The 27,524-nt window shown below is 35.5% G+C and overlaps 1 protein-coding gene and 1 pseudogene across 6 annotated transcripts in view; both read right to left on the reverse strand.

Moving 5' to 3' along the window:
* The window catches only part of EXOC6B (exocyst complex component 6B), a 613,936-nt gene that overhangs the window by 192,560 nt on the left and 393,852 nt on the right, over nt 1-27,524 (reverse strand). The window lies entirely within an intron of this gene.
* LOC128773521 (ATP synthase F(0) complex subunit C2, mitochondrial-like) lies at nt 22,610-23,410 on the reverse strand (annotated as a pseudogene).

The following is a 27,524-nucleotide window of genomic DNA, read 5'->3' on the forward strand; positions in this document are numbered from 1 at the left end:
GAAATCTCTACTAGCATATCTGGATTATCTAAAGATCTGCTTCTATTGACTGTTTTAACTTTTGATTGCAGGTCAGTTTTTCTGCTTATTACCATGTTAAGAAACTTTGTTTCACATACCACACATTGCAGATAAGATGCTACAGAGGGGTTAGATTATGTTATCTTCCTCAGCAGATTTTGAGTTTTGTTCAGGCAGGTAGTGTATCCTCTCTCATTCTGTCATGCTTGTTTTTAAAGTTACAGTGGGTTTATTTTAATTTCATCCTTTATCTTAGGACCTTCTCCCTAATCCCTGCAAATGGCCTTACTGAATGTTTAAACAGAAATGCAAATGTTTAAACACAAAGGCCATGTGTTCATCAGGTCTCTGTGTGGGTCCAATCCTCAATGTCTCTGCCGTGCACTTTTAGAATATTTGCTCAGCTATCAATATTCCAGCAGCTGATGTCTTCTACAGCTCCAGAGTAGGCCCTAATTTATGAAACTTAGAAATTAGCCAGGGACTGAAGGAGAATTTTATAAAGACATTGGGGGGGGGGGGGCTCTTTCTCTGTGTTTCTTTTTTTTTTGGTACCCTGTTCCTCTAAAACCTGTTGTAATTTACATCCCAAGAATTGATCCCTTCCTTTTTTGGACAATTCTCTGTTTCTATATTTTGTATATAAGTATACAGATATAAAAATATAAATATAAAAATATTTATGACTAAAGAATAAGTCTCACTCCCTCATTTGAGCTATGAGATCATACCCAGGACCCAAAGAACCTTTTTAATTTACCAATATATACCAACCAGAAAAAAAACTATAATAGCCATTTAAAGAATTTTGCCCCAGCCAGTAATTTTATGTGCCCTTGTCTTGATTTCCATTATCAGTTTGGCAAATGGTTTTGCTTTATAATGAAAATGCATTCATATATTCATATAAACTCAAATTCACAATAAAGGATTAAGAGTATACATAGCCAGTTAGTCAGTACATTCCCATTACAAAACAACAAAATACCAGCAAATACACCTTGACTTGTATGTTCTACTGACATAGACGACAACAGGGTTAAATATTAAATTGCCAGTGTAAATATTAAATATTAAATATTAAATATGTGATTTAATGAAAACAAACATTAAATGCAGTGCCATGGAACACTGAATTTAACCTCTGCCTCAATTTTGTCATCTGTAAAGTAGGATTGTTATGATGGTTAAATAGAAACAATTCCTATGAGTATTTACCACACTACCTGGTACTGGTAAGTACTCAGTAAATGTCTTCTGATTATTATAATATTTATTCCTCTGATCCCGAGCATGGAAGACAGCTGAAAAGACACTGGGTATATCTGCTTAAAATGTAAGTATTTTTTGAGCTCATAATATTTTACTAACCATTTACGCCTTTTATAGAGTCAGATGATTTTCCTCTTTTTAACCAAAAAATTCTGTTCACGCAAAAAGTGGAAAGTGTACTTCCCGTTCTGAAGCAAATCAAGGAGAACATGCAATTAAGTGCTAAATTGAGCAGAATAAACTCTAAGTGCTATATGATTTTAGAAGAAACGGTTATGAGGCCAAAATAGTCAGAGAAAGCTTCACAAAAGTGGTAAGTCTTACGGGGTGACCTTCGTTACATCCCAATAACAACAACATGGAAATGTTTTCAAGTGGCTTCCAATTTGAAATGAGGTCATATAAAGGACTCTACAAATAACAATTATTACTACACAAACCTCCATAGAATAAGAAGTCCTCAAATGAGAAATAAAAACTCTTCCTTTCTCTTTCCTCAATTCCTGTTCAGGTTAAAGGTCAACTTCATCAAGTCATCTCATTAACACAGAAATGTCTTTGAAGGGATTCAGTCCTTGCCATGCTTGACATTTCACCAGACTGCAACCAAGATGCCAAAGAATCAGATTCAAATATTAATGAGGGAAAGGTCACGATGAGGTAATCTCCAAAGTTCTATTAGTTCCTGTTTTCTGACCCTGTCCGATCCCCCTCTCCTTCTCCAGTCCTCGCTTACTACATACATTTACAATCACTGGCTTCATTTCAAGATATACCCTCTAAACTGTAATTTCACTTGAAGTGCATTTTAAGTGGAGGCCTCCCAGATGCTGATTTCTAATCCAAGGGTGATCTATAGAGGTATCGAGTTAAAATAAAAAGAAGAGAGAGAATCAACTAAAAACTATACTCAATTTTGATATTTAACTACCAGAACCACCCCCCCGCAAAAAAAAGGAAGAAAAATAGGAAGAAGAAAAAAGAAACACTCTCTTTCAAACTTTCCAATAAGCTATTTAATAATGTGACAAAGCAGAGTGTATTAAAATATTAACCAAAGCTTCCAGGAAAACCTCTATAATCTCAATTGTTTATTCAAGACCTTTACAAACCTCATAAAAAATTAAGTGGGCTTGGAAAAAACACACCACAGCCATAGGAGAAAGTTTACAAAACACAATGGTACAGACGCCTGACTGTCTGCCAGCCAGTCGCTTTTAACTTCCACATACAACTTATTACTCAGTTCCTAACTGGTCAATACCCTAAATAAGAGCATTTCTCCTCCCAAACACCTCATTAGCCTGAGTTTCTTTTTTGCTTTTTTGAGCTAACGTATCCTGTAGGTGCTTTGGTTCATTATTTTCTGCCAATACAAATACTTCATTTCAGAATATTTAAACCCTTAGGTTTTCTCTGAGGGAAATCATTTAAGATCTTCTTTACAACAATTTAATTAGCTCTGTACTTAATCTTACTATGGGAGAACAGTGCATGAGCCACCATGTCCATTTTATGGCAAGTCGTAGTGAAAGCAAGACAGGACTAGAGGGGATGTGATACACAGAGAAAGAACAAGGACTTTGGTTCATACTAAATTAGGTTCAAATCCTGGCCCTGTCACTTCTGTGTCCTTTAAGGAAAGTTGTCTAATCTTAGTTAGACTTAGCTTGTTCATCAGTATAATGAAGATAATGACACCGACCTTGCAGAAATTTATGCAATAAATGGGATAACAGACTGTAGAGACCTATACAGTATCTGGCACATATTAGGGCCTCAATGAGTGGCAGAAAGTGTATTATAAAATATTCTTATCTTTGCGAGGAGTACTGCATATGGATCAAGGAAACTTTTAAATGAAAACTTGTTTGGGTCCCAGGTCGAATTAAATATTCCACATTTCCTGAAAAGTGGTTATAGAAAAATTCTGTAACATGCAAACTCTAACGTGAGCTGGATTCAATCAACTTTCATACACGTAGAAATCCACTCTGAGTTAATCATGTTGTAGGAAATTGAGCATGAAATAGGAATATTTCACTCAGTCTCAGTTTGGGAGAGCAAATACTCTTAAACCATTTATGTCTAAGGAAACATGCTGCATATTCTCCCCATCCCCATCTTTCCCCTTCTGAATGGTCCTACAGGAGCCGTAAAGAGGAAACTTTTCATCATAGCGTATCTGTGTGAAAGCAACAAAATATGTTAACAATTAGAAAAGAGGAAACCTGAAAGACTGCCTTGTTAATTAAGGAACTCGCTATCAAAGAACTCATTAAAAGGTAATGAAACCAAATGGCTATTAAAATAAATACCCACTGAATAAAGATTGCCTGGCTAACAGCCCTTCAGTATAGTTTTTCACAAACACTCTCAATAGTAAAGAGCCAGAAAAAGATGAAAAGCCACAATAATGCTACAACCAAGACTGAAAAAACAGAGATGAAGTTATCCTAAAGTAGAAGGCAGAAGCTGAATTAAGAAAAATGTTCCTACATTTTCTACATTCAGAATACATCAAACACTCTGTAAAAGTCTTCTACAATCTATCCCTTGATCTCAGAGACACTGAGAATTACATAATACAGAACTAGGCAGCTGTTCCTCTCTATACTTGTTACTCTAAGCCATTAAGTTAGAATGTGGCTTCCCCTATTCCTAGTACATCCCTCAACTACTTCCTGCCACCTAGCTTCTTTCTTAAATCGAAGTAGAAGCTGTGCATCTTGAAGAGATGACTAAACTTATAGTTGAAGGCAAACTGTTGAAATATAATGTCATCTCAGAGGCGTAGCCCTTGAGTGAAGGAAGAACAAGAACCGAAGAATCTCTGTGACAGGACATGCTAGAAACTGACCATTTGCACTGTATCCCACAAGTTTAGAAACTTTTTAGAGATGCAGACAATGGTGACAGTAAGACACCGCCTCCACTCAAAACAGAATATATGTGCAGACTATGTCAGTTGCCTGTTCATCATCCCTGCTCCCTTCTTCATTAACAAAATAATCCTTGGCAACACAAACAGAATATGACGTTTCTCAGCCTCTTGTCAGATACAGAAGGCAAATGATTTGAAAGCAGAAATGTCTTCAGAAGCCCTTTTGCCCGATCCTTCCTTTTTTCTGCTATCTAAATATGTGATGGCTAAAATTCTGCCTTAGAACTTTGAGAAAAAGGTTAAGAAATGACAAATACCTTAGCCCTGACATTCCTGAGCCTCTGTGTGATTATAATTTCTGGAACTGTTATTATGTAAGGAAATACAATCTTAGGTATGAAAGCCATTGAAGTTGATTAGCTATAATAACTGGTAACTTAAAAGCCAGGAGAACCAGGAAATCAGAGGAGAGATGTGCATATCATTACATACATAAATAGTTTAGGGAAGGGATGAGACTGCCATTAAATGGGGAAGAGAAAAGGATGAAAGGCTGTCTACTACCCTTGTTTTCTGACAAGGATTCAATGTGTAAAGAACTACATCTGGGGTCAAGTAGGAGAATAAAATACTAGCACATGGCCCAAGTAAGAATGCCACAAAATGACGAGAAAAAAAAAAAAAGGGCATAGCATCTGTGGTTATTTTATGTGTTAATTATATTTCATGTGTCAACTTGACTGGGCCACGGGGTGGTCAGATATATGGTCAAACATTACACTGGGTGCATTTGTGACAGTATTTTCAGATGAGATTAACATTTAAGTCAATAGACTGAGTAAAGCAAATCCCCTCCCTAATGTGGATGGGCCTCGTCCAATCAGTAGAAGGCCTGAATAGAACAAAAAGGCATATCCTCCTGTGAGGAAGAAGGAACTCCTGCCTAACTGCCTTGAACTGGGACATCAGTCTTTTCCAGACTTCAGACTTGAACTAAAAAACAGCTCTTACTGGGTCTTGAGCCTGCAGGCTTTCAATCCAGAATTTACACAAACTTCCTGAGTCTCCAGCTTAACAACTGCAGATCTCAGGACTCCATAATCATGTGGGCCAATTCCTACAATAAACCTTTCATACACACACACACACACACACACACACACACACACACACTATTGGTTCTGTTTCTCTGGAGAATCCTGACTAATACAGGATCCAAAAGACTTCTAGAATTCTCAAACCTCAGAAAAGTATGTATTAGAGGATACAAAGAAAACTTTCAAGAAACTCTTTGAGATCATCATCTAAAAGGTGGAATAAATCATTTTCAATAAAAGAGGAGCATAAAGCAATAAGGAGAAAATAGTGTGAGGTGAAATAACACGATAAATCCAAGAGTCAGCAGGAATTACAAAGAGAGATGGATAAGATAAAAGGACACCAAAAGCACAGTAACTAAATTAAATTCCATACGAGAGGGAATAAGTGCAGGATTTGCACTAAGGGAAATTAACCAAGTTATACGGAAAACAAACATGAGACCTTCTCTCCCAGAACTTGGACAACTGGTATAAAGCTAAAAATTATAAGAGAGAAGATGATCAGTTTGAACACAGAAGATAAAGTTAACTTCAGGTCAACTGATGTTTGTAACGGGGAGCCAAGAAAAAAAAATGAAACATCAAGAATAATCAAGGGGCACCAGGGTGGCTCAGTCAGTTAAGCACCAGACTCTTGATTTTGGCTCAGGTCACAATCTCGCAGTTTGTAGGAGTGAGCCCTGTGTCTGGCTCCATGTTGACAGTGTGGAGCCTGGTTGGGATATTCTCTCTTCCTCTCTCTCTGCTCCTCCCCCATTTGTGCATTCATGCACGTGTGTTCTCTCTCCCCCTCTCTCTGTCAAAATAAATAAATAAACATTTTTAAATGCTGGAATAATAATACTAATCTTGATCTAAAACACTGCAACATATTAAAACTATAGCAGAGGAAGAGGGAGATAACGCAAAGGTGTGATAAACCGCTTATATTATGTCACATATGAAAATTTTCACACTAATTCTAACACTTGGAGAATTACAAATTTAAGTGTATTTTGGAAAAAATGAAAGGACTTATGTTTTTCAAAGCTCTGGGGATGTGCAAAAGCTATAAAATATGGCATATGTACCAAAACAAACAAAAGAAAATTTAGAAAGAGAAAGAAAGAACAAAACAACACACTCATAACCAAATAAATAGCACAATAATTGTACATTGTTTAAATTATCTTATTAAAAGACAAACGCAAGACCAAAAAATTGATGAAACTGACAGATAAAATAATGGGTAAAGAGAGAGAGGGAAGCATAAGTCTCATAAGAGACTCTTTTTTTTTTTAATCTTTTTTTATGTTTATTTATTTTTGAGAGAAAGAGAGACAGAGTGCTAGCAGGGAAGGGGCAGAGAGAGGGGGAGACACAGAATCTGAAGCAGGCTCCAGGCTCTGAGATGTCAGCACAGAGCCTGACATGGGGCTCAAACCCACGAACTGCAAGATCATGACCTGAGCCAAAGTTGGACACTTAACCGACTGAGCCACCCAGGCACCCCAGCAAACCATAAGAGACTCTTAATGATAGAGAACAAACTGAGGGTTGATGGAGGGAAGTGGGTTAAATGGGTGATGGGTATTAAGGAGCGCAATTGCTATAATGAGCACTGGGCATTATATGTAAGTGATGAATCACTAAATCTACTCTTGAAACTGGTATTACACTATATGTTAACTAACTAGAATTTAAATAACAATTTGAAAAAAATAATGGGTAAATATACATAAGGAAAAAGCAAATGTAAATGAAGAGGCAGTAATATATTAATAACAGATAAATTCAAATTCAAGGGGCTCACTAGTGGTAGGTAATGGGGAAATGATAAATAAAAGACCAAAAAATGCCAGTGACAATACCAAATGTTGACAAGAATTTAGAGTAACCATAACTCTCATACTATGGTTTTAGAAACGTAAAATGGTCTGGTTACCATCAAAGACCACTTGGCAGTTTCTTAACAACATTAAACCATACATTTATTTACCATTTGACACCAATTACAAATTAAAATAAAACTGAACACATGGATTAATTCTTAACATCAAAAAAATAGAGAAAATTAGACACTATGAGCTTCCCAACTTAACACAATTAGGAATATATGTATGTATTTATAAAGTATTTTTGACAAAGTTACATCTATATTTAACCACCGGTTTAAAGAAAATACGGAGCTCAGAGGACCATGTTAAGTGACATCATAGGGATGTACCATGGGACATCCTGCAAAATAAGTAGGTGGTTTTCTTTAACAAATAATGGGCAAAGAATTAAAAAAATGTAGTGTACAGATAAAAAGAGACTTAGGAGCCTTCCAATTACAACGCAGCTGATGTAAAACAAATCTTCCCACCAAGACCCACTGTAAAACTTGATAAAATAACACAAACAAAACAAAATAAAAACAGCTGTTTGAAGGCATCAAAGAGCAACAAAGGATGCAAAGATTTAAGGAAACAAAAGAGAAAAGTTAAACGGTGGAATTTCTCTCATGTTTCTTCCCTTTGGGGCATTTGCTTATTCCCAACACAGAATTCGGAGGCTGAGAAGGAAAGCGGAGCTGCTCAATGATGTGGAGTCAAATAATAATGGATTTAGCACTCTTATTTCAGGTCCTCAGACACAAAGACAGTCAAAATTAGGGAATAAGATGATGTTGGAGGAAAGTGTACTGCAGAGATTGACATTCCTTCTATTGTTTCCTTTACTTGATCCTAAACTGTAAGGGGGCATGAAACACAAACAATCAGGAAGAATCAGCTAAGAGGTGAGAAAGCTAAGTAGAATTTAAGCAGTCTCGTGGGGCTAGGCAGAGGTTTGGAGATCAAGATCCACCAAGGAATAAGGGCACTGGCAAACAGGCCAAGATCCAGGTTGAAATTCCAACAGGACCATACCTTATGATTACATGCAAACCAGAAACAGACTAATCTTTACAAAGCCTTAAGGATAGCCTAGTTTGCAGTGAGAATACATGGTCCAGAACTTAAAAAAAAAAAAATCAGAAGTATCGAAAGACAGAAATATATCATGAGAGGGGGTGGGGCAAAACAAGATAAAAAATAGAAAACAAAAACAAACCCTTGGATAATTCAGATATTGTAATTATCGTATGAAATAATGTTTATAAAATTGGTAATAAGAGAATTTTACTAGAGATCTGAGATCTATCAATAGAAAATTGATAAGAATTCTAAACTGAAAAACACAATTTCTGAAGCTGAGAACCCAAAATATGTTTTTTTTTTTTAATTTTTTTTTTAACGTTTATTTATTTTTGAGACAGAGAGAGACAGAGCATGAACGGGGGAGGGGCAGAGAGAGAGGGAGACACAGAATCGGAAGCAGGCTCCAGGCTCTGAGCCATCGGCCCAGAGCTCGACGCGGGGCTCGAACTCACGGAGTGTGAGATCGTGACCTGAGCTGAAGTCGGACGCTTAACCGACTGAGCCACCCAGGCGCCCCCCAAAATATGTTTTTAATGACATATAAGACACGGCAGAAGAAAGGATTTATACACTAGAAGATAGGTCCAACAAAATATTCAGACTCCGGCAAAGAAAGAAAACTAGATGTATAAAACAAAGTGTTTTAAGAAACATATGAAACAAAGTAAAAGAGCTAATAAAGTGTAACTGAAGTCCTAGGAAGAAAGTAAAAGAAGAGAGAACTGGACAGAAGAAATAGTTGATAAGATACTGGCTGGGAATTTTTCAAAACAAATGAAGGACATTAAGCCCCAAATCCAAGAAGCTCTATGAACGTCAAATAAAATAAACAAGAAGAGTCCCACATCTAGAAACATTTTAACACAAATAAAGAAAATTAAAGGAAAAAAGAAAACATTCCTTTCTATTCCTAGTTGTCTGAGTGTTTTTGCCACAAGAGTGTTGGATTTTTTTTTAATCATTTATCTGCAAAATTGTAACAATAACGTGGTATTCTTCCTTCACTCATTAATGTAGTGTATTACCTGACTGCTTCTGTGATAGTGGGCGAGTATTATATTCCTAGGTAAGATCCCAGTTGGTCAGGGTGCATAATACTTTCAATATTGTTGGATTCACTTCACTAGTAATTTGTTGAGGGTTTGTGGTTATATATTGATGTAGAATACTGGCCTGTAATTTTCTTTTCTAGTGATGTCTTTATTTGGCTTTGGTATCAGGGTAATGCTGCTGTCCTAGAATGAGTTAGGAAGTGTTCCCTGCTCTTATATTTTTTGGAAGAGTTTAAGAAGAATTGGTATTAATTCGTTTTAAATGTTTGGTAGAATTCACCAGTGAAACCACCTGGTCCTGGACTTTTTTGGGAGGTTTTTGATTACTAATTCAATCTCTTTACTTATTATAGGTCTATTATAATTTTCTTTCTTCTGGAACCGGTTTACGTAAAGTGTGTTTCTATAATTTTGCTCTTTTCATCTAGGTTACCTTTATGTTGTCATAAATTACATTTTTTACACACTTATACATACTATGCACCCAGTAAGATAGATTTGTAATTCTTGTTATGCATTTGTATTTTAAATCAAGTAGTAATACAAAGTAGAGGTACAAATCAAAAATACAATAATACTGACTCTTATATGTATTTACCTTTACTGGAAATCTTCACTTCTTTATACAGCTTCAAGTTACTGGCTAGTGCCCTTTCATTTAAACCTAAAGGAACCCCTTTAGCATTTCTTGTTCTTAAAGGGGATGAACTCCTTCAGCTTTTATCTAGATATGTCAGTTTATCTAGATATGTTTTCAACTTCATTTTTGAAGGACAGTTTGTCAAATACAGAATTCTTGGTTAATAAGGTTTTCTTTCGTTTCTTTCAGCTCTTTGAATATATAAACCTACTGCCTTCTGTTCTCCAAAGTTTCCGCTGAGAAAACTGGGATAATTTGAGCATGAGGTAGCCCTTAGACAGGTTAGAAGAAACATACACAATACTTTGTGTAGGAGATGTGCTTTGACCCCTCTGCAGTCAGTAAACAGGGACCCACGTTCGGGAAATGGGCTGCAGCTGCTTCAAGACAACCAACTTGCTTGGTGGGAAAGTGGGGAAAGGGCAAGTAAAAACACCACACAGATTTCCTGTTATCAGACTGCCTTTTTCTTAACTCAGCATTCATGTGGTCAATGTTTTTGTGGTGGGATGAGAGTTTGGAGCTGCCCACTCCACCATTTTCCTGATATCCCTCCCAGAGGTGACTCTTCTTAATTCAAGCAGCCATGTCACAACTGTATGTCACAGATGAGAGTTCCCCAAACTGGTTTACAGAGACAGGTTCCATGGTTCTTGATGGGACATTTTCCACACTTTTGTGACTGTCTAAAAACATAAGTTAATTGTGGTTTGTTTTATCTGAATGCTTGTTTTTATAACTGAGAACCATTATATGATTTCAGTGTTTGGCCTTGCATTTGTATTTACAATTACCTTGGTATCAAGTAACGGGTCATTTTTGCCATGAGCCAAAGGGCAGACACGGACCTTTATGCAACTGTATCAAGTGAAAGTCAAACTAGGTTATCACACAGTACAAAAAAGTTTCACAATAGGTTAACCAGACAAAATTGGCAGAAAACTGAAAAGTCATACATTGCACGTGACTCTGAAAATCCTGCATTGACACTTACTACTATTCATGGTGTATATAGCGACTTAGCTTTAGCAAAACCATAAAATTGACGTTATTAAGGTAATATTGTTCATTTTAATTTTATTCATCATAAATTTTTATACTTAAGTTGTAAATCTGTTTTAGGTGATAATTATATAAGGATTGTATGGATAAGGTATTTATATCTACTTTCTGTTTACATACATACAGGTAGCACTATCCAAAAAATGGGAAGAATTTAAGAGACCAAGAAATTTTAACTCTGGCAATATGGCAGACTGAACTGACACGAAACATAGAAATTATGGATTCCATATCATAGCATGTTTTAGTTAAAAAACCGAGTTTGAAAGAAAAGGAAATATCCATGTACTAGGAAAAACAACAACAACAAACCCAAAACCTAACTAAATTTTGCTCAGATCTCAGGAGGACATGAGGCCAGAATTACCTAGCAGCTACATATTGGGCTTTAATATCAATATGGGGATAGACCTCAGCTTCCACAGAAGAATGGAGATATAAACTAGACAGTGTCCCACTGTCTTAGCTCAGGCTGTTACAACGAAGTACAATAGGCTGGGTGGCTTATAAATATTAGAAATTTATTTCTCATAGTTCTGGAGACTAGAAACCCAAGATCAGGATGCCAGCACGACTGGGTTTTGCTGAGTTGCAAACTCTTCTGAGTTGCAGACTGACAACTTCACACCGTATCCTCCCATGGTGGGAAGAAAACAAGCTAGCTCTCTAGCCTCTTCTTATAAAGGCACTAAGATTTAGATTTCAATATATGAATTTTAGGGGGACACAAATATTAAGTCCGTAACACCTGCCTACTTCTGAGACCTCGAAAGCCTACCCTTTCAGGGAGAAGAGATCATATTAAAGTGACATGGAAGCTTTGTTTTAAGTGCATATAAAGTTATCCACTTGGTGTTGGGGAAAAAATATTCTTCCACAAGAAGTTAAAATCCAAATATTGGTGTGCCGTCAGAATTTATAATCCTCACATACTACAAAGAATCCCTAAGCTGAAATATGAACAAAAACTGATCCTGGATCAGTGACACTCCTGAGACCATCAGGAAAAACAAATGTAAAAGAGCTCTACAGGGGCATTTTTATTAATATAGGAAATATACATTCCCATGGAAAAACAATTCTTGTCAAAAATAAACTCATAATCAAAAATTTAAAACTACATAAAAAAATGATTTTTCATGAGGTAGAGTCTAAAGATCAACAAAATGAGGAAAAAGCATAGGCAGAGACCTGAGATAAAAGAACTTTTTCAAAGTTAAAATAAAAGATATATTTAAAATGACAAGAGAAAAGGAATTTAAATAATCACAAAATAATAGAACACTATGAACAGACAGATATGGGAAAAAAACCAAATAGGACCTCTAGAAAAATACACACTGAAATTTAAAATTCAATGTATTATATAAACAACAGATTTGACTACAAGACAGATATGATGAATTACCTAAAATATAAGACAGAGATATAAAAAGACAAAAATCTTCAAAGTTGTAAGAAAGAAAAGACAAGTTTCCTATAAAGGAACAATAAATAAGGCTGACAGCAACAAGAAGAAGCTAGAAGATAACGGAATAATATCTTCAAAAGGCAGAAGGAAGGCTCATCTGGGTGGCTGTCAGTTAAGCATCCGATTCTCGATTTCGGCTCAGTCCATGATCTTATGGTTTGTGAGTTTGAGCCCCACATCAGACTTTGTGCTGACAGCGTGCAACCTGTCTGGGATTCTCTCTCTTTCCCTCTCTCTGCTCTTCCCCCACCTTCTCTCTCTCTTTCAAAATAAATAGACATTAAAAAAAAAAAAAGCAGAAGGAAAATCAGGTTTAAATCAGAGTTCTAACCCTAGCTAGAGATGAACTGAGGTAGAATAAGAACACTTTCAGATAAGAGGGGCTCATCCATCACTTAAGTCTGAGAACAGTGATCAAGGTAATAACCAGAAGCAAAATAATAAATTATTTTTCATTATTAATAAGTATTTTTAAAATAAAATTATTTTTTAAAAATTTAAAGTACACAAAAGCAAAAGAATTGATCTAGGATTGCTCCGACCAGAGTTGAGTAGAGGAGTATAGTTCTAGATCAGTAACATTCTTAAATTTCAGCATACATCAGAATTCCCTGGAGGACTTATTAAAACAGATTGCTAGGGCAAAAGCTTGAGTTTCTGATTCAGTAATGTCTGGGATGGGGCCCAAGATTTTGGATTTTTTCAACAAGTTCTATGATGATGTTGACACCAGTGTTCCAGGGACCACATTTTGAAAACTGTTAAGAAATATTCTTCTACAATACCTTAGACCAATTGAGCTTTTTGGTAGACCTATCGTCTTACTTATTTAACCTGAACTCACAGTCCACTCAAATTCTCAAGTCTTTATAGGCACTGTTGATTTGAATAACTTACTAAACACTCCCACTCCTTGTTTTCTATCTGTATTGAAAACATCAACAAAAAGCATGTTCTACATGGTAGATCGTTAATAACATATTCACCTATGAAAGACAGCATATTATTCTTCATATTTTAGCTTCAGCTCATCAAACTAAAGAGAGTTCCAGACCGCGGTCTTCTCTAATTTATAAGTGAGCCAGTTTCTGAGATCTCTTGGTGTCCTTTCTCTGACATTAAGAGAACTCAAAGACTCTGTCCGCACAGAGTATTCTTCAAATTATTTTTTTTAATTCCATAACAACAGAATTGCAAAGAATGTAAAAAAACAAAACAAAAAACAAAAACACAATGAATCAACTACATAATGCTTTCCAAAAACTTTTGAAAAATAACTGTTGGCTCCTCAACTATATGAATAGTTTATCTAACTGTCCAACTACTAGTTGTCCAAAAAAAGTTTTATAAATACTCATCTGAAACTGAAAAAAAAAAAATCACTTTCAAGTTTGAGTGCTTGACTCCAGTTAGCTAATGAGACAAGAAGACAAAGAACCCTGCCATTTCCACATGACATGGACAGAGGCCCTCTGTGCAGGGATATATTAATATGCTGAGAGAACAGCCTATCAGAGAACAGATGCGCTCAGTGTCAATCGGTTAAACTTTAGAAATTAATGACCTTCACTAGCTTTGCTTAGTTATTTTTTGTGCCAACTTCTTCAGTACCACAGTTCAATTCAAGTCAGTTAGACGGACCTAAGACAAATCCTAAGAATACAATCTCCAAGTCTATAAAAATTTACCAGTTTGCTGAAATTGCCCAGCTCTGCTCACATTTACCACAATTCAAGATGCTTTGCTTCGCAGAGGATCAACAGTCAAGACAATTAATAGATTACAATATAACTTTTAGGATAATTCTTTTTTCCCCTAAGGTAAGACTCTATGTCCACTGCCTTGACTGAATTAACCTGGTAATAAGTACTCTCCTGTCACTGAACTGGTGAAAATCTTTTTGGAATTGATATGAACATGCTGTGTTTTTATGTATCTTTCTTTTATGAAACATAGTAAACTGCTATAGCAACCCTGAGGGATCCTTAAGTTTCCGGTACTCCCTCATATTATCAAGTCAGGAAAGATAATGGGCCCTAAGGCTCTCTATTCAATTAAAGAAGACAAGTCTTCAGACTATCGCTTTTGCCCAATCTTCTAAATTTAGCTATGGAGTTCTGAAAGTTTACAAATCAAAGAACAAACAAAGGAAAAGATGCTGGGCCTGGGGTCCTGCAAAGAATACAGTGATCAAAGCCCAAATCACTGCGCTTGTTGAAAAAAAAAACAAAAAAACAAAAAAAACAAAAAAAAAAAAACACCACCACCAACAACAAAAAAGGCAGTAGGGGAAAGAAGCAAAGTTTTCTCAGGTTAAAACAAAAAACTATGTCTGAAGTGTCTTGAAAACTCTTGAAAATGTACTGACACTATAGTTTGAAATGTCTGGAAGACTTTCCATGTATTTTTTGACTGTATTCAATCACAGACAGATGGTACAGCTCACTGTCCAAAGTGTGACCAACGAGTTTAGATCCCAGCTTCTAGAATTAACCATGCCAAGGTAAAAACCAATTGAATAAAACTGTTGCAGAACACGCTTCACTACACTAATGAGGAGCACTAGGTAGCACAAAGTGAAATTCTGACTACTGGCGCTGACCTTACAACAAAGCAATTAGGATCCCGGAATGTGAAAAACAGTAACACTATATATGGTACATACGCAATACTGCCAAACAGCAACAATCGTTTTGACTCTGTATCTTTCATTAGCAAAGTGCAGAGAAAAAGCGATTTTTTTTTTTTCCAGATGATTTTGGAGTCTTAGCGTTTTCAGGATTCTAGAGGTGAAATCAAAAACTCTGAGCAATATTGATTTGTCAGACAACTTACACTAGGTTATGCTGCAGTAACAAATAATTCCCAAATCTTCGTGGCTTACAACTACAAAGATTTATTTCACGTTACATGTCAGCCAGGGCAGGCTGAGGAAGCAGCACATGCTTCCTGGCAGAGGGAAGACAGCCACGACAGAACAATGTAATGTTTGTTAGGGATTCTGCTTGGAGGTGATAGCCATCCCTCTGTTCACATTTCATTGGACACAGCAAGTCACACGGCCAAGCTTGAGATCACTGGGTGGAGAATTAGATTTCTCACACCCTACTCCCCAGAGGTGATAACCTGAAAATCCTATCCAATCATGCCAAAAGAGTCACAAAAAAGTCCATAATCCTGTAACAGACTCTATTTAAAGTCCAGATCTGGCACCTTTTACTCTGGAGACCAACAAACTAAAATGACAAGTTAGCTGCCCCTCAAACATCCAGCATATAATTGTAGAATGGGAATACTACAACTGGAATAAACCTTCAATTCAGAAAGGGGAAGACAGGAAACATACAGCCGTCTCTTATCCGTGTGAATTCTGAAACTCTGCTGGGCCGAAGACGTAAGAGCCGCTTGCCCCCAGGGTGGAGAACATTCCTTAATCATTTCTTAATCTGCTTTCCTGTAGCTGCTTCCTCACTCACTGTACTCTGAGGCTGCTGGCTCTGCCCTCTGGGAAGTCATTCGTTTTTCTTGATCCTCACTGCCTACTCACTTTCATTGAATCTGAAGTTTTAACAAAACTGTGCGAGTGTTAGCTCTGATGTGGTCTTTAGTAGACACCTGAAATATAATGGGCTTCTGTGGATCCAAATAATTTTCAGTTATATATTTTATCAGTTGAAAATGAGGAAGAGTTAAATATGTTGACTCTTCAATTCCTGGAATTTCTAGATTCTCCCTATTCCCTTTATACCCTGCTTATAAACAGGCCAATTCTTTCCTGAGTTTATCTCTATTTGTAAACAAATGAAGCCAGTGGCAACCAAGGAACATTGGTCCATTTTTTCTCCCAAAGTCTCCTAATGCCTAATACCACATATTAAATCTGGTATATTATCTGATTTCCAGTTACCTCAGGTGACAATTTCACCAAAAGTTCTATCATGGAAGCCACCTTCTGCCTAGCTCCACAATGTCATTTATTTTAGGTGTTTTTCTACGTCTGTTTATTACAGCAGTATCCCATTTACTTATCAACTTCTGTGTCAGTCAGCTTACACTCTGTTACGATACATTAACAACCCCTAAATCTCAGTGATTTACAAGCAAGGCTTATTCCTCACCCAAATTATTGTTGGCTAGGGATCAGCTGCTCTGCTTACTGTCATTTTTATTCTAGAGCCAAGTTGGAAATGGGGCAGCTACCGTTGGGGACATTCAGTGCACATGGCAGAGGGGAATGCTGGAAGAAGCACAGAATGGCTCTTAAAGCTTCCTCTTAGACGTAGCATATGAAAAACTTCCATTTCACTAGCCAGAGCAAGTCATATGGCCGAACCTAACACAGGGCAGGGAACTGAATAACTGTGAATGATACAATCTACTAAAATAATTTATCATAACAGATTGAATGAGGAAGCACGTTTAAGAATTCAGCTGTCTTCTATTAAACCAGACAAGAAAGAGATTGGCAAAAATGTAAAACAATGCTGCTCTGAAAAAGTACTTTGTTTAGAAAATAGCCATTTTTCATTAAAATGTTTCTCGCATTATCATATTGGATTTATTATTGCTCTTTAAAATAAAATAATAAATACTTAAAAGACTTCTAAGACAATTCCTAATATAGCATATATCGATAGATGTAATGCAAATAAACAAAAGTCCTTTGGTGTCCTCAGTAACATGGGGGAGTATGAATAGTTCCCCAAACCAAAAAGTTTAAGAACTGCTGCTCTGTAGGACAAACAACAGTAATAATCCAAGGACTGGTTGGATTAAAATAGATGCAGTTTGATGGGGCACCTGGATGGCTCAGTCAGTTAAGCGTCCAACTTCAGCTCAGGTCATGGTCTCACAACTCATGAGTTGGAGACCTGCGTTGGGCTCTGTGATGACAGCTCAGAGCCTGGAGCCTGCTTCAGATTCTGTGTCTCCCTGTCTCTCTGCCCCTCCCTGCTTGTGCACTCTCTCTCTCTCAAATATAAATAAACACTAAAAAAAAATTTTTAATAGATGCAGTTTGAAAATCACAGGGCCTGGCACAGAGTACACATTTACTAAATATTAAATATTATTGTTACTAATGATAACAACTAAAGGGATGAAAAGTCAACGAAAATAAGAGAAGATTCTTTCATAAATACAATATTCAACCCTTAAATCATAAAAGAACAATTTTTTTATTTTAACAAGAGGAAAATTCCTAAGGAATGTATAAATCAACTGTTATATTAGTGGCTCACTGATGACAAAAGCAATGCATCACTGTGGTAAAAAAAAACCTCCTCAAACATTATAGAAATACTGAACAAAGAAAAACAAAGTCCCTAATAATCCTACATTGAAGAGATAATGGATTTCAAACCTTGCATTTACCTCTGGAATTTTTTTTCTAACCAATATACCCTGCAGGTACACAAACATACATACACACAATGATTCTGGAAAAATGAGATCACACTAGATAAACTTACTTGTAACATACTTTAGAAAAATTTAATGTGTATCTTAAATAAATTTTAATGTGCATTTGTACTGATCTATATATTTCATTACTTGGATGTATCAATATTTATTTAAGTGCTGACTGCTTCAATATCACCGCTTTAAAAAATGCTATCTTAACATCCTTACAGATCTATTGTTGCCTATTTGTGATGATGCCTTGAAAATAATATATGAGAATGAAATTTTAAGTAAAAGGGTGGAGATACAGAATTTTAATAAATGAAGTCAACTGCCTAACAAAAATTCATATTCTAACAAACAGTGCTTTCTTCGGTTACAACATTGTGAAGACTGGGTATTTTCGATTATTACTCATATGACATATGAAAAATCTCACTGATACTTTCATTTGCATTTCTATAATCATGAGCACAAGGATACTTACTTATTGGCCTTTGCATTTCTTTTTGCGATATGCACATTTTTCTTCTAATTTTTAATTACACTGTCATTATAAAAGATTCAAAATAATGAAGAATTTAATAGAGCAAAGTGTGAAAATTCTTCACATTTACTCACCAGACAAACTCCCTTCCAGAGGTTACCTATCAGCACGGAACACATTCTTCCAGTCTGGCTTGTATGCATTTTCATACATGCGCAAGTGCATATATTTCTTCTTAAAACATGAAATCATAATAAATCTCCTGTTGTATAACTCAATCTTATCAAATAGGAACTTACCACCTCACTGTGTTCTTTTAAAAGGTTAAATACTATTCCAAGTACTTACTATGCTATATACTATAATTTACCTTATAAGCCCCCTATTCATGGGCATCTGAATTGTTTTCAATTTTTTATGTAACAATGTTGCAATTAATATTTATGTATATTGATTTTCAATAGGTACAAGATGAAACTGTGGACTATATGAACGTGCACTTTTAAGTTTTACTAGATACTGGTAGGGTGTGTTCCAAAAGGGCTTTTTATCATGAAAATGTAGGAGAGAACTGATTTTCCTGTCTTTTAACAGTCTTTATCATTTATGCTCATAGGATAGAAAAATATTATTGTGATTTTAAACTTCATTTCTCTGATTACTAATGAGGGCTGAAAATCTTTTCATTTACTTACCAGTCATTTCTAGTTCTTCTTTTGTAAAACATTCACGTATATTCTTTCCCCATTTTTCTATTGAGCTTCTTCTTAATAATTTACAAGATCTAGATCTTAATCTTTGTTATGTATAAATATTCTCTTGGTTTGTCTTTAATTATCTAGAGTTATCTTTAATTCTCAATTGGAGTATCTTGCATCATATATGAATTTCAACTTTTATGTGGTCAAGCACTTTAAAAATGTAATTTTGGTCTATTTTACATCATTGTTATCTTTTTCTATTGCCACACTTCACTATTTTAGATGTTATTGTTTTAAACTGATTATTTCACACCCTGAATCTTTCTATCCAGGATTATTGTTTTTTCTTCCTGCTAATAATTTGGTTTTCTTCTAGGTCCCTCATAAAATATCAGTGTTTCCTCTTATATGTTGTACATACTTCTTGTCATATTTATTTCTACGTATTTTATCATTTTTCTTACAGTTGTGAATGCAATCCATTTTCATCACATTTTGTTATATAGTATAAGGTAAAGACAAAGCTGAAGAACATGATATGTAACATTGTATTGGGGACTATTACTAAACTCTCACTAATTCTAATATGTTTGCAATTGGTTGTCTTGGCTTGTTTCAAATGGACAATCACGTGGTCTACAAACAACTTTCTCACATCCTTTCCAACAGTCCCACTGCTTATTATTTTTCCTGTCTTACTGCACTGGCTCAGACCTCCTGAAAAATACTGAATGACCGTGGTGACAACGGGCTTGTTTGTTCTACCTCTGGCATAATAGGATGTTTCTAATGTTTCACCATTAAACATGATGTTTGTTCCATATCCCTGGTAAACAGCATCTATCAAACCAATGAAGTTTCTGTTCATTATTAGCTTGTTCAGTTTCTATTAGGAATGTCTGTTAAAGTACATCAAATGTTAAACTGTTGATTTCATGTTAAAGTATTAAATTGTTTTCAATATTTGAGAGATGATCATACAGTTTTTCCCTTTTAATCTTCCTGTGTATTGTGTATTTTTTTTAACAATGTGATATATACCTTTCTTATCTAATTTTGAGGTTGTTTGCCTTAAGTTCTGTTTTACATAATGTTAATATTGCTTTCTTTTTCTTAAATCTGGCTGGAATATTTGCTCACACATTTCTTTTATATCCTTCTATCCTGTTTTATTTGAGTGGTATTTCTTGTAAACAACACAAAGTCAAATTTTTATTTAAGGCAAATCTCATAGTCTCTACGTTTAAAAGACAATTTTACTATTTTTACATTAATGTCATTTTTGACACATTTGGACTTACTACCATCATCTTATTTCATATTTTCTCTCTAATCACACTTTGTTTTTAACTTCTCCTAATCTGGATCAGTTAAATTTTCCTGTTTATGTTTCTCCCTCTGCTGCTATACGTTTTTGCTTTAATATTTTAATTTTGTTTAATGTTTACTCACTTTTGAGAGAGACAGAGTGCAAGCAGAGGAGGGGCAGAAAGACAGGGAGACACAGAATCCGAAGCAGGCTCCAGGCTCCCAGCTGACAGCACAGAGCCTGACGCGGGGCTCGAACCCAGGAACTGCACAATCCTGACCTGAGCCAAGGTCAGTCACTCAAATGACTGAGCCACCCACGCGCCCCTGTTTTAATATTTTTAGTCGCTACCCTGAAATTTTAAAACATTTAAAAGGTGTGTTTCAGTTATTATCTAAAGATAATCAACACTGAGAGTCTCCAGTGGGATAAGACAAAAATCTTGGATGTTTTCTCTTACTTTTCTCCAAACTAGTATCTACTGCATGTTGACATTATCTGAGATTTGTCATTTACAATATACATGAATATCATTTAGTTTTAAGTATGAATTTACTAGTTTCTATGCTCATTGTTCTTGCCTGGATTTACGTTAAACTTTGCCAACATACATTCCTTAGTGATTTCACAGAATGATTGAAAGTTTCTGAGTTCTACATCCTACAATGTCTTTCTTTTGCTATGCCACTTTAAATACCAGTTCAGGCATAATAGAAGTCTAATTCCAAAATGATTTCCCTTCAGAAACTTAACAATACTCATTTTCTTCTAGTATCCAATGTTGCTAATACTCATTTATCCAAGCTTACTAGAGCATCCTTCAGCTGTTTCTATTCTATTTAGCTAATATATTGAGTTTTAAAAAATTCATTTAGCATATTTTTAATTTTTACATTTCCATTCTTTTGAATTTCTCTGAGGATATTAATTAAACTTACTTTTGGAAGTTCTTTTAAGTCAGATGTTAGTTCTTCTCTTTGTCATTGAGTGCCTACCCTTCATGTTGTTGGTTTCCTCAATTACTGGCTTGATTTGTCTATTCATCTTTGTATTTAGGAATCCATTTATCTTTCTATTAATGCTGGTTATATCTACAGTAGTATGTCCCCAGTGACTGTGGTACAGGATGGGACATGTTTCTGGGGAGAGTGGACTGACAGTTTATATTCAGGCTGTGAGTGACTCCCACCTCTCCTTAAAAGGGCATTATCTACATAGAGATTGCCTTATCAAGTCAGCTGTGATATCCAAACACTTTGTTAGACACATGAGCCACTTCTCAGTTGTCCACTGAAAAGAAGTAGGAGAGGGTTAGAGAGCCAATGGGTTAACTTCTTTCCAAAAAAAAATCACACTGACAATTGTCCCAGAGTCAATTCTCTATTAGTGTCAATAGTGTTGAATAAGAATTACCAGAACAGATATTTATTATAGGAAAAGGGAAAGACATTAAGAAAACATCGCTAAATTTGGAAGAACTCTATAGAGGTAAGACAAACATTGTAGGAAAAAAGTCAGACCTGGAAAAAGACAAGAGTATAGCTACTAGTAAAGACAGTCAGAACCTTAGAATGACTTGAAACCTTTTTATTATGCATGAGGGTAGTTAAAGAAACAGAAATAATCATACAAAAAGGAGTTAAAAGTGTTAGTAAAAGATGCATAGCACATAATCCACTCTCGGTTGCCTTGGTAATAGGACCCCACACCATGACCATAAGAAAAAAACCTGAAATGAATAATAAGTAAAAACTGGGCCAAATATACTCTTGTTAACTACACCTTGGGTATTGGTGAAGAGTTTGAGAGGGAGTTATGCCACTGAAAAAAATAAGGCATGAAGAATATAACTTATCTGTGAAAGAGTTAAGCTTATGCTGATAACTCAAGATAGCTTCTGGGAAGTGCTACCGTGGAGTTACATACCGTGTTATCTTGCCAATTCTATTCACTGACCTCACTGCAGAGAAGGAATCATGGACTTTCTCTCCTGGGGTACAATATATGTAGGCTAGAGTCTGGAGAAATCCAAGAGCCCTTCTGCTTACATTTTGCTCAGTACTCTTATCCTAATCATCCTAGAATTAAGCGAGTCAGCAGGGAAATAAAAGAATGAGGAGCCAATATGCTGGCTCTCAGCTTGGTACACTTGAACAAGAGTGATTTCATACTTGACCTTTAGAGAATGGTTTACTCCGGTATTTTTCCCCAAATAATCACACACACACACACACACGTGCGTGCGCGCGCACGTGTGTTTATATTTCAAAGTTCCCTTATTTTGTATGCCAATGGCATTCTTTTTCTTTTCCTTATTAATACAGTATTTATTTGTCTTCTCTTTGTCAACCCCCTGAGCCAACCATTTTCCCCAGCCTGTCTGGGGAGGTATAAGAAAAGGACCGTACAGGGCAGACAAGACAAAGGAGGTGAAGACGGCTCCTTCCCATGGTGAAGAAGAAGGGCCACCATCAGGAGAAAGAGACCCATGGTCTCCAAAAGTACATAGCCCAAAATGGCATAGGAGGAGAGCTGTTGCTTCAGAGAAGGGTTCCTGGCATAACCAATGATGAAATTCCCAAACACAGTCCCAATTCCAGCCCCAGAGCTGGCCACCCCTATGATGGCTGCCCCAGACCTAAGAACTTGGCTGCTGTGTGGATGTCACTTTAAATGGCACCAGTTTGGAAGCTGCAGCTAGGAATAAGTGAGGTCAGGGTACATGGGGCAGCTACTGTTTTGGCACCACTGCAGACAATGATTGGCTCAACAGCTGACAGGTGCTCCTCATCAAGCAGGGGATGGAAGGAACTTTGCACAGGCATAACGCTTCAAAGGATGAGGGGCTGTGGCTGAGAGTGGCTCCCCGTGCAGAGAAGACAGAGATGGCACCAGTTACACTCTCTTTCCTTTCACTGCTAGTAAGTTATTTCCACTTAAAAGATATATCTGCACTATTATTTTATGGGATTGGAGAGTTAAAGAATATTTCAACATGTGTACCTCGTCTACCTTGACCATGTACATTTTTAATTGGTAGTATTTTAACTCAATATCTAAGAGCATGCTATATGCTTTTAATATTTATTATGAAATTAGCCCTGTCTGTTCTTACTAGACTTTGGACCCTTTACAGTGATTTTGACAGGGAAGTATTAAGAGTTTTAATAATAAAAAAAATAAAGAGCTTTCACAATCAAATTTAAGACTATTCCTTTATGGCCCCTGTGTTTTGTACCATGATAAGAAAACCTCCACTACATTTTCTTCTAATACCTTTGTGACTTTTTAAACACACATATTTAAATCTTTGTGTAAGGACAGTGAAAGGAATCTATTTTTTCCCCATCTTAACTCTGTTGTTACATTTATCCCATAATCCATCCTGGTTCCCAGTGATCTGATATATACTTATTATATATTAAATTCCCAAATAGTCTTGGCTACTCCATGGAGTGTAACCTTCCAAACTAGGTTAAAAAAAAAAAAAGTTCTCCCTAATTTTCTTTAGAATTTTCTTTAGAATTTTACTGATCATTCCTTTTCTCACATTCTTTCTTCTAGATAAACTGTACATAATTGTAATAAATCCAATGCAAATCCCACTGGGATTTTTATTGTGCTGCTTTGTATTAATGGATAATCGACAAACATTTTACCATATGAACAGGTCATTTTATGATACTTGGTAGAGTTTTATAAATTTCCCAATACAGTATTCACATATTTCATGTTTATTCCTAAATGTTCTAATGTTTTTGTAGCTATTATGAGTGGGATTTTTATATCCATTACATTTTTTAGGTTTTGGTTTATACATGGGAAAACTACAAATTAATGTAATTATTAAATTACATATTTTTTGTTTCTAATCAATTGTTCCTTAGTTAGGTTTGATGGTATTCCAGATGTTAGACCATATAATTGACAAGTACTAATAATTTTACCTTATTTATGTATTTATTTGTTGCCCTTTTATTTGTTTGTATTTATTATTTGTTGCTCTTCCATAATTGCCTTAGCAAGCACCTCCAGAGAAAAATCATTAAGTAATGATGCTAGAAAACCCTTTAAACACATACACACAGACACACACACACACACACACACACGTTTATTTTAAGAAAATGTTTATACATTAATGTTTATAAAGATTTTCTATAGGAATGTTCAATTATACACCAAATGTTTTTAGGTATTCAAAATTTAATCTTTTGTATTTCAGTATAATCTCAGAATTACATTGAACTAACCCTGCGTTCATAGATGAATTTCATTTGACAATGGCTTATGTTCTTTTAATACATTGGTCTATTGTGTTTGCTGAATTTTTAAAGATGATTTTCATCAATATTGTGCAAGATTGACTTGTTGATTTTTTTCAACTTTTTTTTAAAGAGTTATTTCATTTTGAGAGAGGGAGAGAGAGTGCACAAGTGAGGGAGAGGGGCAGAGGGAGGGGGGGAAGGGAGGGGGAAGAGAGAGGAAGAGAGCGAGAGCGAGAGCGAGAGCGAGAGAGAGAGAGAGAGAGAGAGAGAGAATCTTAAGCAGGTTCCATGTTCAGTGCAGAACCCGACTTGGGGGCTGGATCCTGGGATCATGACATGAGCTGAAATCAAGAGTCGGACACTAAACCAACTGAGCCACCTAGGTGCCCCTTTTACTTTTTGATGTCAGGTTTCATACCAATATTTTGTTGTCTCATGAATGTAATTGTTAATTATGCCTTCTATCTCCAATGTCAAGAACCTTTTTAATGGCATTAATATTACTTGTTCCTTAACAGTTAAGCAGAATTCATCCATGAAGCCATCTAGAAGGCATTTTAATTAAGAGGTAAGGATAGATAAGCTCTTTGTAACAGTTTTATTCTTCTATTATTCTAACTTTTGATTTTTCTAACCCCTTTAAAATCTGCTTAAAATTTCCTAGAAAACTATATATTTCATCTAAAATTTCAAATGTATAGTATAGATTTGTGCAAAGCTGTAGCATTCAATTTTGTCTGTATCTTAAATCATCTCCCAATTCTTTAACCTTTAATATTCCAAAATCTTTAATTTTGGATATTTCTGGCTTTCTTCCTTTCCCCAACTTAAGACTAATGACTTTTACATTATCAAAGAAAAAGCTCTTAAATCTATCTGTTCAACTGATACTGAATTCATTGATTAATGGCTTTGCCATTATTATTTAGTTCCTGTTGCTATCCTTTAGTTGCTGATTTTTTTTTAAAATGCATATAATTGTTTTCTCATTCTTGATAGATTTAAACTAGAAACATCCAAGTTATGAATTTTCCTTAGGTATCCTTCTTAATTGTACCTTATAGGTTATGACATGTTTTGCTTTTATTACCATTATTCTAAAATTTTCCGGAAGTTAGAGTGTTTACTTCTATGATCACAGAATTGTTCAATAGAAAATTTTCTAATTGTCAGTGTTACTGTTACACAAATAAGTTGACTGTGCTTCCACATTTGCTGGCATTGCCATGTGAACCCAAGTCAGTCCGACGCCACAGTCTGAGCTCTCAACTGCTAGTTCCTATTGCCTCCTCTCTCAGCATTTCTTTTGTTTTCAATCTTTTGCTTTATGGCTTGTATTTTATGACCTTATATGTTTAAAATCTATATTTAATGCACTTTAAAATGCCAATAATTATAAGATGCGTTGTTATTTTTAAATGATCAGGAAAGAAGACATGGTGCCAATTATATCAGTAAGCCACAGTTGATTGCAAGACAAATTCCAAGTCCAGAGATGTTAAAATGTGAAAAGAAACTGATGAAATACACTAGTATGCTGAAGCCATTATTTTTCCATTTATATACTTCAAAAATAAACTCCTTTAAGAAGGATGAAGCAATTAGCATGTTAATATGATATTCCCTCCCACGCACCCCCCCACCCCCGCCAGAACACTACATTTTGCTGGCTCTTTAACTTTTTATCCTAGCTAACTAGCATCAAATTACTATTTCTAAATGATATATTTTCTATTTGAAAATTTGATTACATACTTTTTCCCTAGTCTGCTTTATTCTGTGTTTAATCTGCTCATCACCAATCTTTCCACATGGTAATTTTACCATTTATGGATTTCTTTTGACTCCTCTTCTTTCTAAGCAAATTTTTACACAGGGTTCATAGAGGCTATAATTTCTTACTTTTAAAAAATATTTTTTAATTTTTGTTTTTAAAATAATTTTATACTTTTTAACCTAAGTAACCTATTTTGTTTTCCTTCAACATTCTATAGACATTATTACAGTGTCATCTGGGGTCTGAGAAAAAAATATGGGGCCAACTTAATTTTGTTTAACTTTGTAGGTGACTTTTTTCTTACTCTAGTAATACTTATGGAAATTTTTTAATCTTAAAAGTTACCAGAATTCTAAGTCTTCATTACTTTTTCCTAGTATTTAGTAAACTCTTTTCAATCTGTAGATTAAAGTCTTTTATTCCAGGGATGAGTTTTTTCCTTCTGTAGCAACAAATTTCCACTAACAGTTTTTCATCTCTCTTAACTGCATTTTATGTGATTTTTCTCAAGAATTGCGCCTAAGTCAATCTGTGGCATCATTCACTCCACATCTCCCTGTATCTAATGTGGTTTTAATTATTTTAATAGTTTTACTCATGCGCCCCCCCCACCCCTGCCAACTCTTTTTTAATTGTACTTTAGTTCTATAAAAGTACTATAGTTCTTTTCTCTATATCTTAATCTCTTAAACTCGTCTTTGATCTCTTATCATACAGTCTGTGGTCACTTTTATCTCCATGAGAGTGTTGAGAATTATTTTTTCTTAAAGTGTTCTTCAGTTTCCTGAAGTAATTCTTCTTTCAAAATATATTCGTCCATTGCCTTTTATGCTCCTATTTATTTCGCTTATTTTTTAGTAGCCCTCATATACAGGTTCTTTCTCCATCATTTAGCTAAGAAGGACAATTTGGTTACCTCTAACCAAAGTATGCTTTAAAAACACACTTTATAATCTAAGCTGGAAGTGTAGAAATTGGCTGGATATAACATCTGTTCATTATTTCAGGTGCTTTGGGAAGTGGGGAGAGGATGAAAGAGAATAGTGAATGTAGCAGAGATGACCTAAACTCAAATACGTTGTCTGCAAACACTTCTATCAAACTGGAGGATTCTCGTGTCCTGAGTTAATGTTAA

Source organism: Panthera pardus, unplaced genomic scaffold, assembly GCF_024362965.1.
Source record: "Panthera pardus isolate Hobbes unplaced genomic scaffold, ASM2436296v1 HiC_scaffold_25, whole genome shotgun sequence".
Taxonomy (NCBI): domain Eukaryota; kingdom Metazoa; phylum Chordata; class Mammalia; order Carnivora; family Felidae; genus Panthera; species Panthera pardus.